Genomic DNA, 19166 nt, shown 5'->3' with positions numbered 1-19166 from the left:
GGAGTGGGGGAGGGACATGGTCTGCATAGCGGGGTCTACAGCCCTGTACTCTGACCCAGGAAGTCTCCCTCACCTTTAACATCATAGCAGATCCACTTCAGGCTGAGGTTTACATCAGGGGACAGGACTGTGGAGGTAATCTCTTCATAGCTGTAACCCCTCTATCCCCAGACAGAGAGCACTGCATGTATGTGCCCACATCTGTCCTGCTCATTCCTTCATGCCCCCTGCAGTCTCTGTCAGTCCTTGTGTTTCCTATCCTCTCCATTCCTGCTATAATGTGCCTGCAATTACACCCTGAGTGAGTTTTTGGGGTCCAGACAGACCCACTGACGTTTCTGGATTGTGAGTCACGGGGAAAGCAAAATAATTTTCAATGGATCTACTGGAAAAGGTAGTTGAACTGTATAAAAAAGGAAAAGGATACAAAAAGATATTAAAAGAATTGATAATGCCAATCTGCAGTGTTCAAATTGTAATTAACAAATGGAAAATCTGGGGCTCTGTACAAACCAAACCACGCTCCGGTAGACCAACAAAAAATTTTGTCAGGAAAATTGTTCGGGGTTCAAAGAAAAACCCAGGACTCTCTGAAAACTAGTGGTGTGGTTGTTTCAAGATAAACAATAAGAAGGCACTTAAAAAAAAAAATGGGTTGGAAAGCTTTTTGCCAAGAAGAATGGGCAGCATTATCTGATAAAATAAAGAGCCTCATCTACAACTACCACAAAAGACTTCAAGCTGTCATTGATTTTAGGGGGGGGGGCAAAAATCACGGTATTAAGAGCTGGGGTATGTAAACTTTTAATCAGGGTCATTTGGATGTTTTAAAAAAAAATTTAAGTGACAGAGAGCATTTAATATTATTAACATTTTTGCATACTACAACCATCAGAAGATCATGTACAAATCGTATAGAGATCTATATGTTAGCTAAACTGTGCAGACCTTATATTAAAATGTAGAGGCGTCACTTTACACATGAGACTCTGGAAAGTCGTCTAAACTACAGAGCCGTGCCTGTTATCTGAGTCATCTGGTGGTAAATGAGGTTTTGAGCTGGAACAAATTCTTAACATGTAGGAAGTAGATTACCGTATCATGCAACACTGTCTAACTGCCTAAGCATCATCACGGACCTCATCACTCAGAGGCCTACAGTTCCAGGCACAGCACTCTCTATATGACATAACGCTGGAGAGGCTCTCTAACCTATCGTCCACAGGATCTGCTGTGCTCAGATATGTACATATTAGAATTGTCACGGCCGCGGCGGCGTCCCGTGCTCCGTCCATCCCGCCTTGCGGCGGGCTCTGGTGAAAACCAGCGGCCCCTTAGACTCCGCTCCCTGGGGAGGTTAGTGCCATCGCTGGTGACGGTCCAGTGGATCCACTAGTCCAGGCGTTACAAGAATCACAGATATATAGCAACACTGTTTTTTATGCCCAAGGTTGACTTGGTCCTTGAAAGGTTATAGTGTCATTGTTTATTTTTATTTTTTGCAGAAATTAATAGTACAGGCGATTTTAAGAAACTTTGTAATTGGGTTTATTAGCTGAAAAATGCATTTTAATCATGAAAAAGCAGTTTGAAGCTCTCCCCCTGTCTTCATGGTTTTTTATGGAGAGGGGAGGGGTGGAGGGAGATGAGGCACCAAAACAGGACAACAAAGAGTTAATTTACAGCTACTCTAAATACTGGCTCCCACTGTGTAATCCTTTGTTCTCTGCTGGTGACTAATCTCCCGCCTCCCCCCTTCCCCCTCCATAGTTTAGACAGGGCTCGACTAATGTAAAAGAGTAGAGATTTCCTGATAATGAGCAGTGAATGAGAGAGAGGAGGGAGGGGACCTGGGGAAAGTCTTTTTGAATACAGATAATGCCATATTTGCCTAATAAACCCAATTAAAAAGTTTTTTTAAACTCGCCAGGACTATTGATTTCAGAAAAAAAAAAAACCCGACAGTGACACTTTAAATGACCTCATTACAAACCAAGATAATTTACCACAGTTCCTCTTTGATTCTATAAAAATCACTGTCATTGTTATAAATGATAACAGGCCAGAATGAACTAATACCACTCATTTCCGAGCTAAAGATATCCTCTGTAGCTTTCCACAGGTAGTAACTATTGGCACAGTATCACAAGTAAAACTCCATGGTCACTGTTTCTATATTTAGTGAAGGTACCCTGCCAACTCTCTGGTATGTTAATGAAGATGAAGCCAATGATTAGATTCTGCATAGTACAAGCATTGTCACCCACAGGTCTGACCCCATCTTAGCGGCATATACTAAGACATTTTAATTAATCGAGTTGTCTCCTGGCTGGAGACCCCCTCTATGATGGAGGGTGACTCCAATGCACTCGAGCTCCCCCTGGAAACATCAGCTGTTTGTTATTAACTAATCACCCCGGCAGTTGCATATTTAAAGGGACGGTCTTTAATGAACACAAACACCCAGTTACATCACCCAATACAGTAAGAAGCCACCACTTGTGACTACCAACATGGGACCACCAAGCACTTGTAAAAGAATCATACATGACCACGTGTAGGCATGTTCCTGATGGCATGACAGATGGCTGCCAACAAAGGCTGATGCATTGCACTCTTCTTGGCTTCTCCATCAATACTCGCGGACATTATTTCTGCTCAGCATGAACAGACTTTCATCAGCGCTAAGGCCCACTGATCCCTCGTCCAATGAAGAAGGAGAGCGCTACACATCAGCCACTGTTGGCTTCGGTTACGATGTGAAAAAGGTGCGTCTACTTAAGGGTGCCTTCACACCTACCGGATCTGCAGCGGATTTTCTGCTGCGGATCCGCAGTGGATTTGACTAAATGAATAAACACAGCATTAAATCTGCACTGTAAAATCCGCTGCGGATACGGTGTGTGTGAAAGCACCCTAATACAGAACCGCCCAACACTTTGTGAATGATATAATGACAGCCCATACTACTTGAATAACATCAGTAATCCAGTTATTGTGCCTCTGCATGAGCAACACAGCCGCCTAATTTCGTCTTTATGGATGACAATGCTCCAGCTCATCGAGGTTGCAGCATTAGGGAACGGCGGCTGTAGACTGGGGGACCTCAAATAGAGTGGGGGACCTCAAATAGAGTGGCCTGCACTTTCTTCAGTCCTGAATCCCATGGAAAAACCTATGCCATTGGGAGGCTGGAAACTCTCAATGACTTGAGGACCATCCTTCAAGAGGAGTTGGGATGCCATGCCCTAGCAGATGATAAGAAATAATGAGGGACACTGACTTTTTTTTGCTGGGTTATACCCAACACTGGTTTTATTTCAATAAATAATTTTGGGGGAAAAAAAATCACCATTGCATGCTTCTACTTAAATGACGACCCACAAGCCAAAGGTCGCTAACTTTCTTAGAATAGTATATGTAGCACACATCTGATTTTACCAGTTTTGCTTCATTGCTTTTTTGAGCAATGTACATGGAAAAATATGGTGTTAACCCTATGCCAATTTTTCCAACAAATTAAGTAGGAAATATCCCTATGTCAAGGTATTCTTATTTCAGATCTCCTACGAGCATGTTCCCTTAGCCTTAACCCTTTTGCTGTCAAGGGTTTGCAGATGTATACTGTCCATCCAGTTTAATCCCCTGCATTAAGTCCATTACACTCAATGAGCCTGCTAACAGTATGTTACAATATATATTGGCATACCTTTTTGACAGGTTGCTGATGTATACTTCTGTCATACTTTAGGCCTAGTTCTGTTTTCACATACTTTCAAAAAACTGCAAAAACTGGAAAAACCAACATATTTTTAAAAAGTTCAGCTTGTTTTGGGACATCAAACCACTGGTGTGTGTTTAGTTTCCCAGAACTGCCTGCCCAGTCCTGCTAGCTTATTGTAATACACTTTAAACTTATGGTGTGTTTACAGGAAACCATTATCGTTCGAATTTTCACAATAACAATGGCATTTGAGCGATAATCGTTCTGTGTAAACAAAGCAAACAATCAAGCAACGAGCGAGAAATGGTTCATTTTGGCCTTTCAGCATGTTCTCAAATCGTCGTTGGTCGTTCGCTAAAAATTCGCTGCTGATTGTTATAAAAACCAAATTGTTGCTTCAAAATGGTTAAACGATCGATTGGGCGAATTATCGTTCCGTGTAAATGCAGCATTACCAGGACTGGAGTCCTGGACTTGCAGCTACAGGTCCACTGTGTCAGTGATGAAGCCACAGACAGTACAGCTGCTTAGTTACACATTCCTCCCATCAAGGACACTCGACATACATCTTAGGGTGCCTTCACATGTACCGGATCCGCAGTAGATTTCACGACGAGAGTTTACAGCGAAATCCGCTGCGGATCAATGTAGTGTGAAGGTCTATGGGGTCACATACCCGCAGCGGAATATTCATTCCACTGCAGATATGTAAGCCGGCCCCCTTAACCCCCCGCCTGGAGCATACACTACCTGCTTGGTGCTGCGGCTGAGTGTGAGGCTCCCGTCGGTCCCCATCAGCCAATCAGTGATGCCATGCGCACACACACACATAATATATATATATATATATATATATACACACACACACACACTATTTAGCAATATCCGTACAGCCCCTGCTGTATATAGTAAATAATAAACTGTATACTTCACCTCTCCTCTCCATGCTCCCTTGTTTCTCCCCACAGCCGGTGCAACTACAGAGCTGCTCTCTGAAGTGACAGGCTGCTCAGCCAATCACAAGCCGTGGTGGCTGTACCAGCCAGTGATTGGCTGAGCAGCCTGTCACTTCAGAGAGCGGCTCTGCAGTTGTACCGGCGGCTGCGGGGAGCCATGAGAAACCAGGAAGACACCAGGGAGTGTAGAGAGGTAATGTATACAGTTTATTATTTTATTTACATATTCATTAACCATTGGCCGCACCTCACTATTACACGCAAACGGCAGCCGATGATCTTATGTCCGGACCAAAAGACTCGACCAGCCAATGATCCTTGTCATCGGCTGATCGTTGTCTTTATTACACGATAAGAGCCCTAAGGCAGAGAAAGGGTTAAAGAGGACCGGTCACCACTGATGACTAGTGTTGAGTGGATCTGTGGAGAGAGTTGGGTTCAACAATGTTTTCTGAACCAGAACACTCTGAGGGAGATTTATCAAACATGGTGTAAAGTGAAACTGGCTCAGTTGCCCCTAGCAACCAATCAGATTCCATCTTTCATTTTCCAAAGAGCCTGTGAGGAATTAGAAGTGGAATCTGATTGGTTGCTAGGGGCAACTGGGCCAGTTTCACTTTACACCATGTTTGATTTCCTGGTGTCTGGAGAAGTTGGATGCTGCCCTATGGCTGCCATAGGCTGTATCCATGTTTTCCTGGCAGCCCTAGGACGGCATCCACTTCTCCAGCCACAGGAAATCAAACGGCGAACAATCGGGACCAGATAACATTGCCGAACCCAAACATTTTAATAACTGCTCAACACTACTTGTAACCTATTTCCATACATACTTGCATTCCTTATAATAAAACAATTTGGAAGAATCCTTTGTTGGGAGTCTGCATTGTGCAGCTCCTTTATAGAACTCGCATGGTGTAAAACAAAGACAAATACGAGGCAGGAACGCTCCTGAAAGGTCTGTCAGACGTGTATTTTACCAGGCTGATTATTGAAGCCTGCATGTAACTTACTTTAATACACATCAAAAGCCATGTCACTTTATAGGCCTGTAAAATAAAATGTCAACTGTGCAGCGTATTCCCATTGAATTCAATATCACTAAATGGAAAACAGGTCTATTTTAAAGTGTACCTGTCGTCATAAAAAACTTTTGACATGTCATTGAGATAGCAAAAACTTTGATCGTTCCGGGTCTGAGTGTTCAGACACGTAGCGATCGTGAGAACAAACAGCAATGGTCCGCTCCCCGCTGTGTCAGTGAAGAGAGTCAGGTTCCATAGACTTACATTAGTAGCCCGACACATTACAGGGACACAGAGCAGGGAGAGGGCCGCGATTAGTCTTCTCCTGGCGTGTTCTCCCGATTGAGACAAGTCTGAATACTCAGACCCAGACCGATCAAAACTTTTACCTATACGCACCACCCTGGTGTCCTCCTGTAGTGTTACTAGTATCCTCCGCTGACTGCAGTGCCTCAACTTCTGACACTAACAGCCTGCTCAGCCAATCATTGGACACGGCGCTGTCTTGCCTTAGTCAGTGATTGGCTGAGTGGGCTGTCAGTCCCAAGATGAGTTCGGAAGTGGAGGGGCTGCAGTCAGCGGGGGACACCGATAACATCACAGGAGGTGTGACACCATGGGTGTGCAGACAGGCAAGCATAGGCTTTTTATTGTTTTCTATATAAAAGTAGCAATATATATATATATTGAAAGTTGCTTAATGCAAGACAACCCATTTAACATAGAAGGCAACAGCATACATAAGGCAAGCATTAACTAGATATTTTTTTTCATTTCTAATGACAGGTACCCTTAAAACTTTTCTAAAAGGGCAACTCCCGCAAAAAATCTTTTTCTTTCTAACCAACTGGTGTTAGAAAGTGTCTGAGACTTGTAATTTACAATTGAAAGTCTTCCAGTACTTATCAGCTGCTGTATGTCCTACATATCTTTGTCTATGACATACAGCAGCTGGTCTGCATAGCAGGGTCTACAGCTCTGTACTCTGACCCAGAAAGTCTCCCTCACCTTCCAAATCATAGCAGATCCACTTCAGGCTGGGGCTTGCATCAGGAGACAGGACTGTGGAGGTAATCTCTTCATAGCTGAGTGTGCTGCATTTATGTGCCCACATATGTCCTGCTCATTGCTTCATGCTCCCCGCAGTCTCTGTCAGCCCTTATGTTTCCCATTCTCTTCATTTCTGCTATAATGTGCCTGCACTCACACAAAGCTATACACACTGCTGCTATATTGTGCCTGCACTTACACTCACCTATAAACACTGCTGCCATAATGTGCCTGCACTTACACTCAGCTATACACACTGCTGCTATAATGTTTCTGCACCTACACTCACCTATACACACTGCTGCCATAATGTGCCTGCACTTACACTCAGCTATACACACTGCTGTATAGAAAAGTTTCTGTCACTGTATAGCTGTTATTCTCACTTCCTGATTGGTCCATGCTGAACACACACCCCTTCCCCATTGCCGTCATGTGACCACACAGACCTCAGACAGCAGCCCTGCTTCTCTAAATTAGTCTGTTGAACTACACTACTGTATTATAGGGATCTGCACCTCCATTCTTTATCTACAAAGGCTGCTATTTTTCTTATGGGAAAATTTGCTTTGGAATTATATATACACACACACACACACACATATATATACATACATACACACACACACACACACACACAAATAACAGTAATAAATATATTTGTGCACGGTTGAACTCTAAAGACCTGTGGTTTCCTCAGGATGGCAGATGTGCCGCATGCTAAATATATGTACCCACCAAGGCCGTGTATATTATACCCACAAGCGTGTCTGAGTCACCCAACGGGGAGAGGAAATCACGATAGTTACATAATAGATTGTCTCACATACATGACATACCTTAGACAGCAGGCTCAGTTTTATGATGTTGTAAAAGCATACAGTGGTATAAGTTGCCATACATTGCATTTTTTCTCTTTGCGTTGGCCCTCTGTCCTCTGTCTTTTCTGCTTCATATTCAGTTAAAAAAGGAACGCCAAAGCATACCAGTCCGATCAGTACAAAAGGCACCCAGAGGCGTCCATCAGGGGAATGACACTTAATGGATAAGGGCCTTAATTGCCGATAATCGTTTGGTGTAATACGTCATGTTAAAAGGCAACGATCAGCTGATATGTCCATTGTTGGCTGATCATTGTCTTTTACCATGTTGTATGAAAATGATCACGACAGCAACTGTCTGCTCCCAGTGGTCCGTGTAATATGTAATGTAATAATGTTGATGCATGTAATGGCACAGAATGCGAACAGGCATCAGGAAGGAAGCAAGCACTTCGCCCCGCCCACAATCCCACCCCCCTGGTGAAGTCATCAGCGCGTAGGCCCTGCCTTACGGCGATCGGACCGTGCCCGCTAATAGCTGCGATCCCGGGCTACATGCGGCACCCGGGATCGCGGCAGTTCAGAGGGGGGTCGCCGCGCGACCCCCCTCTGAACTCCCATAGCGGCACGAGGACGTTCAGTAACGTCCTGGTGCAGCTATGGGTTAAAGGGGAACTCCGGATTAGAAAAACTTGTTTTCTCCTGCTCCTTCTGCTATCCCCCCTTAGGAGACAAATCTTCCATGCCTCCGTCTCACATTGTGTGTGTTTTCTGATGATGCAGACAGGCGGCAGATCGTGATGTCACAGGACGCTTGGCTGGATCCCCCAATCCCCTGACTGATTCACCATCTCTAACCAGAAGCAGCTGCTGCACTAATTTTACTGACTGTAATGGGTGGGGGCTGTGATGATCACATGAGGGAAAGCATTGCATTCTGGCATTGGCATTCTATGCCAAACCAGGAAGAACAGAAACACAAAACAGAGCAAACCCCCCCAACAAATGGATTTTTGGTAGTTTCAAAACTGGGATAGACAGGTAAGTAATGCGTTCTGCTTCTGCAGAAGTTTTTTTTTTAAACCTCTACCTGGAGTTCCCCTTTAAATATAGAGAACGTCTGGACTTCATTTTAAGTTGAAGATACTTTGTTAAAATGGTATTCTTTTTTATATGCTTCACATTTTTATTTCATAGTACTTGTTCCCACATGGCATTTTGTGCCTTTTTTTAAACCATGAAATGGCCATTTTATGGCCCTAAAGCTTTAGCTGTCCAGGCATGATGGGAATTGTAGTTTGGTCACATCTGGAGGGCCGAAGGTTCCCCATCCCTGCCATGGGCCATATCCAATGTTTTCTGGGCAGTCCTCAGACTACATCCATCTTTTTCAGGCAGCTGGATTCTAATGTCGATCGTCTGGGTTCGCGCAAACCCAAACTTTTAGCAAGTTTGCGCTTCTCTAGTGGAGTTTATAGCGATTACATCAGGTGAAGAAATACATTCCGCTACTGCTCCCTCTCAAAGTAGACGCTGAAACAGCGAGCCCTGATGATACAAGTGCACATCACAGGGAAATCGGCAAAAATCTAAATTAAAACCTGCTTTTGGACATCAATGGGGCTTTTGAAGAGCGAGTACATGCAAGGAGAAGCAGATGTTAAATTAATCCTACGAAGACAGAGGTGATCAATCAGCTATATCCATTCTATTCCAACAGCCTTTCATTTTAAGGTCAGACAGAACAGAGAAAATATTGACTTCAATTAAAGGGAAACTAACGGCAGGTTAGGAGACTCTCACCTGCTGTTATGTTCCATAGGACTGGGGGTGCTTAGAATGAAGGCAATTTGTTTACTTTTATTCTTCGAGCCATCTTTTTATTTAAAACTTAATATGTAAATTAGATGGTTTGGTGCACAGGGGGAGGGACTACAGATCCGCCCCCATCTGCCATCTCCTTGAGGTAAAGTTCTACAGTAATGTCGCTCCGGCTGCTCTTCATTGTAAAATGACGGATGAATATTCATGAGGAGAGGTGGTTTGGTGCACTGATCTGCCCAACTGGCTCGCTTCTTGGTTTGAAAATTCACCCGGCGCTCTGCAATGATGGTCCGCCAAGTGCTGTCATTACAGAGTGCTGTCTCTATATTCATATGGGGGGGGCAGACAGTAGGGTGGATCAGTGTACTGAGGGCTTTATTCGCTCCTCAGTGCACCTAAGGCTGGGTTCACACTACGTTTTTTTTTTTTTTTTTAATTTTATTTTATTTTTTTTTGCAAAAAAACGGATAGAAAAAACGAATGCATGTGTGAGCATCCGTTTTTCCATTGACTTCCATTATAAAAAAAAAAGGATCGTTATTTTTTTAGCAGACACAAAAATGAGGTTGACCACGTTTTTGTGTACACTAAAAAAAAAAGTATCCGTTTTGTTCCTTTTTTTTTGTAATGGAAGTCAATGGAAAAACGGATCAAAACAGATGCACACAGTTGCAATAGTTTTTTTTTCAATAAGTTTTTCATCATTTTTTTTTGCAAAAAAACTGATTGCAAAAATGTAGTGTGAACCCAGCCAAACCAACTAATTCTGAAAAAGTCAAGATTTACCAAAACAATGTTGAGGACGAAGGTTAGAAAATGACCATCATCCTTAGCATTGCCAGCCCTTTGATGGCTGAAGTTTAAAGCGACCCACATTCTGCCCCCCCCCAAACCACTTGAATCGTCAGATAGTTGCTTTTAATCCAAGACCTGTCCTGCGCTCCGTTCGGCAGGTGATGCAGTTATTGCAGCCCCGTGCCAAACGGGAGTATCTGTGCCCTAACTTTGCACCACCCCTCCGTCCTTCCTCCCAACCCTCTTCAGCATTAGGAATGCCACTGGAACATTTTCTGCTGTCTGAACATTGCACAGGTGCCTTAACGATCCAGCCAATGTGCCGGGATGACACAGGTGGGGAATAGGAGACAATCTGCCTGGAGCATTGCTAATGATAAGGAGGGTGAGGAGGAGGGACAGATAGGGTGTGCCAGCCTGATGCATACACAATCTAGGCCACGCCCATAGGGCACAGGGCTGCCAGTTTAAAAGTTGTTTTTCAGGACAATAACTGCATCACCTGCTGAACGGACCACAGGACAGATCTTGGATTAAAAGCAGCTATCTGACGGTACAAGTGGTTTGGGGGGCCAGATTGTTGTTAAAGTGACTCTGTACCCACAAACTATCATTTTGCTTACTGTTGACAGTGTGATATAGTGTGAAAAGAAGCCGGACAATAGTCTGACAAAAGATCATTTGTTCAAGAAAAACTTTCGCTTACGAAAAAATATTCTCAAAATATTTTCCGTGAGATCATTTGTCGTCACTGCCTGACATCACTGATCATGTACAGGCACACTGAACAACTTTAAAAGGGGTTGGTCTCCTTAAATTTTTTTAATTATTTATTTATTTTTAAACTATAGCAGTGAGTGCTGCTGACTTACTTATATCGGGAGCCTTCTCTGCAGCCCCACTCAGAGAAACAATGTCACTCCTCCCCTGGTCTCTGAATTCCCTGTCTATACATTGCGGCCTGTAAGGAACACATGATAATAAACATCACTGTGCCTCCTCTATAGCTGTGCACTGTGCTCAAGCAAAGAGAGCAGGTGCACTGGAGGAAGCACAGGGTCACGTATGGTCGAGTTTTCCCTCCCAGGCAGCCATGTTTGGATGGAGAAGCCATTCAGCTACATTTAGAGCGGAGCAACATTGTTACTGTAGGGGGGCTGCAGACAAGGCTCCCAATTTAACCTAGCAGTGACACTAACTACCTATGCCATATTGGGCCGTGTAAAAGGGCCCTAAGGGGGCATTCACACGTTCCCTGATAAGGGGCCTCATACGGAAGATGTGCTACAGACAGAAATTACTGAACTCTCGGCATCATGTATCATGATGATGCCGGGAGCTTCAAATCGGTTTACATCTCAAGGTGGCTGTGTCAGTACTCTAGCACAAAGATTGAGGGTACGTTCACACGTACCGTATCCGCAGCGGATTTTACGTTGCGAGTTTGCAACGAAATCCGCTGCGGATACCTGTCCATTTATTTAATGGGATGATATACCCGCAGCAGGATGCAGAGTCATCCAGCTGCGAGTATGTCAAAGTCAGCTCCCTTAACCCCCGCGGCCGAGGTACATACTTTACCGGGTCCCCGCTCCGGCTTGCTTCAGGGGCTCCTGGTGCTAAGCCAATCAGTGCACTGCCCAGTGAACTCGCAGCGTAAAATTTGCTGCGGGTACAGTACGTGTGAACATACCCTAAGGGTACAAACACACTGGGCGAATCCGCAAGGGATTTCTCACTGCGAATTCACAGCAAGACCCCCTGCGGATCCCTGCCCAGTACACTCATGGCCAGACAAACTCGCAGCGGGATGTCCATCCCGCTATGAGTATGTCCGCAGCCTGCCCCGTTAATCCCCTGGCCGCCGGAGCGTATACATCACCTGGTAACCACTCCGGCTTGCTTTGGGGTTCCCGGTGTCTTCGCGTTGCGCTCAGCCAATCAGTGTACTGCTGCGGGGCAAAGCAAGCCGGAGCGGGACCAGGTGATGTATACGCTGCAAGTTTGTCTGGCCATGAGTGTACTGGGCAGGGATCTGCAGCGGGTCTCGCTGCGAATTCGCAGCAATAAATCCGCTGCGGATTCTCCCAGTGTGTATGTACCCTTAAAACGATTCGAAGCTCATGGCATCATGATTTATTCCATTCAGCAGCACAACATCTGTATATACGGAACACATGAATGCCCCCTTCACACGTCCGTGACCATTTTTATTGGACAGAAAATACTAAGAGCTCAGGTGGACTGTGTCTGCCTGCAGTAACAACAATCAGTACCAACAACAGTGCCGAGCTGCCTCACACAAGCCTTCGTTCAGTGGTAGAGATTATTGTAGCCTTTAAAAACCATATGGACCTGGATTGGCAAATTGGTTCTCTTAGTAGCGAGACATTAGAAACGTCACTAGAAAACAACTGGCAGTGTTGACATCTGCGACTTTCCTCTTGACATTTGTCCAACCACAGACAGCGGGTTATCATTTAGCTCCTTCTTGCCTCATAGCATACTATTACATCATAGCCGGGAGTCTGTTACTAGGCGGTAGTGTGCAAGAGCTGACTGATAACACTGGCTAGACATAGGTAGGTGGCAATGGGCTGCTATGGCTTAGGGCCCTATTACACGGAGAGATAATATGCTGAATCAGGCCAATTCAATCATTGGTTAGTCGTGTCTTTTGGTCCAGACCGAAAATAATCGGCCATCAACCGTGCATTGCTATGTGTAATAGTGAGAGTGATCTAGCACAGTGATTTTCAACCAGTGTGCCGTGGCACATGGTCGGGTGTGCCGCCCGGGAAAGTTCCCCAAACTATGGTGCTCCTGTGAAACAGGAGAAAACAATGGGGGAGAGAAACCTGGGGATGGGGGAGAAACAGGGGAGAGAAGCACGGGGGGAGAGAAGCACAGGAGAGAAGTAGGGGGGAGAAGTATGGTGGAGAGAATCACAGGAGAGAAGCACAGGGGGGAGAAGAAAACAGGCCCAGGTTTCACACTGAGTATAAATACATTTAGAATCTATATTATTAATAATATGTACTGTTTTAGTGTCATTTTGTGCCATTTTGGTTGGTGGTGTGCCCCGGGATTTTTTAAGTATAAAAAGTGTGCCGCGGCTCAAAAAAGGTTGAAAATCACTGATCTAGCAGACCGTCGCTTGTTTACTAAAGTGATCTGGCCGTGTAATACGGCCCTTATGCTGCAACACAAATATGTGTGAGCATATAAAAGATCATAGTCAATCCCATTACTGAGAGCAAAAAAAAAAGAAAAGAAAACCATATCACTCTACAATATAAGAAGCAAATTTATTACAAACAGTAAAGTAAAAAACTCTAAGGTCCACTGCATCTGGCAGACCGTCGATATTCTGCAAGATGACCCCTAGAGTAAGTGCTAAATCACTTTTATTTAATAATTTTCTGTTTCCTTAGGCTAGGTTCACACTGCGTTTTCAGCATCCGTTTAACGGATCCGTTTTTTTTAACGTCCAGAAAAATAGGGTCAGCAACGTTTTTTGGTCCGTTTTGGTCCGCCAAAAAAAACGGATCCGTTTTTTTTTTTATAATGGAAGTCAATGGAAAAACGGATGCACACAAATGAATCCGTTTTTTGCAATCCGTTTTTCATGCGTTTTTTTGCAAAAAACGGATGCGTTAAACGGATGCTGAAAACGCAGTGTGAACCTAGCCTTAGCGGTGTATAACATATATAATGCCCAACATGAAGTCATGTGGCCCCTGACAACACAGGGCACAGCTGGTGAAACAAGCTGGGTGAAGACCATGTGTCATTTGTTTTGACATGCTGTAATTTCTGCAATTTTAACCTTTTCACGACCTGGGGTTAATTGATGCATCAATGCCCAGGTCGTTTTTTGGACATCAGCTTATAGGATCATAATGATCCCATAAACTGAAGTCCCTATGTCTGCCCCCTCTCCTCTGTCCCCTGCTGATGTTACTATCTTGTGACAGCAGCAGGGGAGAGGGCAGAGCTCACGGCCCAATGCCCGGTGCGCGCCCTGATTCCCTCCCTCCCTCTCCCGCACCAGCCTCCGTAGCAGAGCCCCGATGGACACCGGACAGAGAATTCTCCCTCTGTAGAGGGAGAATTCTCTGTCAGGAGCCCTATAGATGCTGTGGTCGTGCTGACTGCAGTATCTACAGGGTTAACTCTCAGCACCGGAGCGCGTCTTCGATGCTGAGAGTTGTGGGGGGTTCCCGGCTATCAGTGATCGGGGATGACACAGGCGCGGCTCCTAGTTTATGTTTCATTGTTACAAACCTGTCTATGTATTCCGCAATCTAAGGGTCCGTTTACACACAAAGATTATCTGAAAGATATCTGACAGATTTTTGCAGCCAAAGCCAGGAATGGACTATAAACAGGGAACAGGTCATAAAGAAAAGACTAAGATTTCTCTTTTTTTTTTTTCAAATCCATTTCTGGTTTTGGCTGCAAAAATCTGTCAGATAATCTGTGTGTGTAAACGGACCCAAACATGGTACATAAACAATCACTAACAGGTCTGGAAAAGGTGCCAAATAAAGTGACATTTCTCTAGCATACTCTAGGTATGGCATATTTCGGGAATTGTTCTCCAGAAACTTCAGCTGGATAAAAAAAAAAAAACTTTTTATTACAATTGTTTTCCATGTTTTTAAACACTTAAATGGGAAAATGCCAACGTGTTCTACTTGTATTTTTAGACTTGAAAAGCGAAAAATAAGGAAGCAGTTACCGTACTTCCTTTTTAATACTCTCAAATTACTCCCTAAGGCCCCTTAAATCTTCCTGCACACACTGGTTTTTTTTGGGGGGGTTTTTTTTTTTTTTATTTCAATTTGGAATTATAAAATAAAAAAACAGCTAAAATACTAACTTATTTTATTATTGTTAATGCATTTTTTCTTCTTTAAATGAAGTGTTTTAATATCTGCTTCTATTTGTGGCGCTTTTTTAATTTGTGATTTTAAACAAAACGCAACACACGAAACATAAACACAACACACTGATACACGGAAGATAATGGAACAAACTGCTTAAAAGCCGGCCACCCACTGAGCATTCTGCATTCTGATGACCTCTGACACAAAAACCGTATAAAAAAAAAAAAAAAAAAAAGAATTCCACAACAGTAACCTAGAACTACACAATGCTTTTTCTTTCAAATCAACTGGTGTCAGAAAATTATATAGATTTGTAATTTACTTCTATTTAAAATTCTCAAGTCTTCCGATACTTATCAGCTGCTGTATGTCCTGCAAGAAATGGTGTTTTCTTTCCAGTCTGACACAGTGCTCTCTGCTGACATCTCTGTCTGGGACAGGAACGGTCCAGAGCCGGAGAGAGATTTTCTATGGGGTCTGAGAGCACTGTATCAGACTGGAGAGAAAACAACATTTCTTGAAGGGCATACAGCAGCTGATAAGTATGGGAAGACTTGAAATTTTTAAATTAAAGTATATTACTAATCTATATAACTTTCTGACACCAGTTTATTTGAAAGAAAAAGATCTTTGCTGGATAATCCCTTTAAGGCCTAACCTGAACACAGGCCTTCAATGAAAAAGGCCCAGAAATAATCATCTTGAAAAAACAAAAACAAAAAAAACAGCGAAAATATTTTTCTTTCATATCAACTGGTGTCAGAAAGTTATATAGATTTATAATTTACTTCCATTAAAAAATCACCAGTCTTCCCTTACTTATTAGCCGCTGTATGTCCTGCAGGAAATGTTGTTTTATTTTCAGTCTGACACTATGCTCTCTGCTGACATCTCTGGCCGAGACAGGAACTCTGTCTCCGTTTTCTATGAATCCCTATAGAAAACCTCTCCTGCTCTGGACAGTTCATGTCTCGGCCAGAGATGGCAGCAGAGAGCGCTGTGTCAGACTGGAAATAAAACAACATTTCCTGCAGGACATACAGCAGCTAATAAGTATGGGAAGTCTTAAGATTTTTTAATAGAAGTAAATTACAAATCTGTATAACTTTCTGACACCAGTTGATTTGAAGGAAAAAGATTTTCGCTGGACAACCCCTTTAATGTGGTACTTTTCAGGTAATATGTGGAGGTTTCTCTCTATAGACCTCCATTGTCGCTCCCACAGATGGCAGATAGCTGTCCCTCCACTGCCGCCTATTGTGTCGTACACAGATGGGAATCTCTTCCACTCAACAACAGAAGTTGAATGCCGCCCTATAGAGTCCTGGAAAACACTGATACAGCCATAGTCTATGTTCACACAACATACTTTTTATGAAAAGAACGGCCATTGTTTTTAATTAAAAAGGCCATCCTTTTCATAGTGAAATGTGCCGTGTTAAAGTTGGGAGTTGTTTGCTACGGCCATCAAAATGATAGACATGTCAATTATTTCCAGCCATTTTTTCTGAGTGCCAAACAACGGCCGCTGTCCGTACATTGTGTGAACATAGCCTTGGGCTGTGTTTATGTTTTCCTGGCAGCCTTAGGGCTGCATCCAATGTTCGGGTTCAGTGAATGTCCGCCAAGTCCGCCTGACACTACTATTGCGCAATGCTAGTGGTTTAGGGCGCCTTTATACAGAGAAATGTATCTGACAGATTTTAGAAGCCAAAGCCAGGAATGGATTTGAAAAGAGGAGAAAGCTCAGTCTTTCCTTTATAACCTGTTCTCTGTTTATAATCCATTCCTGGCTTTGGCTTCAAAATCTGTAGGCTATGGTAGACACACCATCAGTCAGTGGAATCCTGGTAAATGGTTCGCTTCAAGGATTGACGGGTCAGTTCCTGGTGAGAATCTGTCAAAATGTTTGGGTTTGGCAGCGTCACCGAATGCTCTGCGGCTGCATAAGTTGGATGCCGCCCTAGGGAGTCGTGGAAAACATAGATACGGCCACAGACTGTATGTATCCATGTATTCCAGGACTCCCTAGGGTGGCATCCAACTTATGCAACCGCAGGGGAATCAAGCGCAGAACGCTGATGGACCCAAACACTAGGACAGGTTCACTCAGCACAACTGGTGAGGGTTCTGTGCAGGGGCGTAGCTAGGGTTCACGGGGCCCCATAGCAAAAAATTTTAACGGGCCCCCCTCCCCTACGCACAACACAAAGCACGGCGTGTATGTACACTGTAGTACATAACATAGAAACATAGAAGGTTGTCGGCAGAAAAAGACCACTGGGTCCATCTAGTCTGCCCTTTTAGTATTTTCTTTCTTATTATCTTAGGATTGATGTATGTTTATCCCAGGCGTGCTTAAATTGAGGGGGAGGAGCCTGGCAGGTCAGCACTCAGCTTTCCCAGCGCACTGATCGGCTGGCCAGCCTAGGTCCTGTCAGTCAGGACTGAGGGGGAGGAGCCTGGCAGGTCAGCATTAAGCTTTCCCAGCGCACTGATCGGCTGGCCAGCCTAGGTCCTGTCAGTCAGGACTGAGGGGGAGGAGCCTGGCAGGTCAGCACTCAGCTTTCCCAGCGCACTGATCGGCTGGCCAGCCTAGGTCCTGTCAGTCAGGACTGAGGGGGAGGAGCCTGACAGGTCAGCACTCAGCTTTCCCAGCGCACTGATCGGCTGGCCAGCCTAGGTCCTGTCAGTCAGGACTGAGGGGGAGGAGCCTGGCAGGTCAGCACTCAGCTTTCCCAGCGCACTGATCGGCTGGCCAGCCTAGGTCCTGTCAGTCAGGACTGAGGGGGAGGAGCCTGAGAGGTCAGCACTCAGCTTTCCCAGCGCACTGATCGGCTGGCCAGCCTAGGTCCTGTCAGTCAGGACTGAGGGGGAGGAGCCTGACAGGTCAGCACTCAGCTTTCCCAGCGCACTGATTGGCTGGCCAGCCTGGGTCCTGTCAGTCAGGACTGAGGGGGAGGAGCCTGGCAGGTCAGCACTCAGCTTTCCCAGCGCACTGATCGGCTGGCCAGCCTAGGTCCTGTCAGTCAGGACTGAGGGGGAGGAGCCTGACAGGTCAGCACTCAGCTTTCCCAGCGCACTGATCGGCTGGCCAGCCTGGGTCCTGTCAGTCAGGACTGAGGGGGAGGAGCCTGGCAGGTCAGCACTCAGCTTTCCCAGCGCACTGATCGGCTGACCAGCCAGGGTCCTGTCAGTCAGGACTGAGGGGGAGGAGCCTGGCAGGTCAGCACTCAGCTTTCCCAGCGCACTGATCGGCTGACCAGCCTGGGTCCTGTCAGTCAGGACTGAGGGGGAGGAGCCTGGCAGGTCAGCACTCAGCTTTCCCAGCGCACTGATCGGCTGACCAGCCTGGGTCCTGTCAGTCAGGACTGAGGGGGAGGAGCCTGGCAGGTCAGCACTCAGCTTTCCCAGGAACAGACAGGCTGGTGTGCCAGTCAGTAACTTCTGTGCCACCTCCAGCCCCTGTGAGGATGGGGCAGCGCACAGCCCGCACATACATGAGCGCACACACACACATAGAGAGCTAACAGCAGCAGCACCGCCGCGGCCACATGAAGGGAGAAGACGCAGAGCCCCCCTGCTGCTCCCCCCGTCCCCACTACTAACGCACCCCCCAGCCTCACAGCACTCACCTCTCCCGCCGTACCCTGCATGGAGCTGCCAGTAACCGGGGACTCTGTGAGTACCAGCAATGCCCTCACCAGCCGGGGCGCGCACCCACGCATCCAGTCCCTCCTCCTCCACTGCCAGACACACACACAGTCCCCGCCCACGCAAGGACGCGCGCAAAAGCCCCGCCCCCTTCAGGCCCGTCCGTGAGCGCGCCTCAGGCTGCAGGTCCGGCGGCCTCTCGGAGTGGTCACGTGACGCGGGAGGCTGTGTGCCGTTAGATGAGCGGCGGCTCCGTTAGATGGCGGGGTTATTCCCGTTACGGCTATACATATGTGTGTGGGATACAATAATAACACGGTGGTGATACAGGAGGCCCCGGGGGGGGGGGGGAAACCAGTAGTGACTGTGTATAACGGCAGGAGGAATGGCGGGTGGGGGAATTACCTCAGCCCGGGCAGCCATAC

At 45.6% G+C, this 19166-nt stretch overlaps 1 protein-coding gene across 1 annotated transcript in view; it reads right to left on the bottom strand.

Annotated features, from left to right (window-relative positions):
• The window catches only part of TPST2 (tyrosylprotein sulfotransferase 2), a 60940-nt gene extending 42090 nt beyond the window's left edge, over positions 1-18850 (bottom strand). The window contains exon 1 of the mRNA XM_069964100.1: positions 18723-18850. The gene's annotated coding sequence lies outside the window, so the exon portion shown is untranslated. The remainder of the gene's footprint in view (positions 1-18722) is intronic.
• Positions 18851-19166: the final 316 nt, after the last annotated feature.

Source organism: Dendropsophus ebraccatus, chromosome 3, assembly GCF_027789765.1.
Source record: "Dendropsophus ebraccatus isolate aDenEbr1 chromosome 3, aDenEbr1.pat, whole genome shotgun sequence".
NCBI classification, from domain to species: domain Eukaryota; kingdom Metazoa; phylum Chordata; class Amphibia; order Anura; family Hylidae; genus Dendropsophus; species Dendropsophus ebraccatus.
This window is presented reverse-complemented; position numbering and strand designations above follow the sequence as displayed.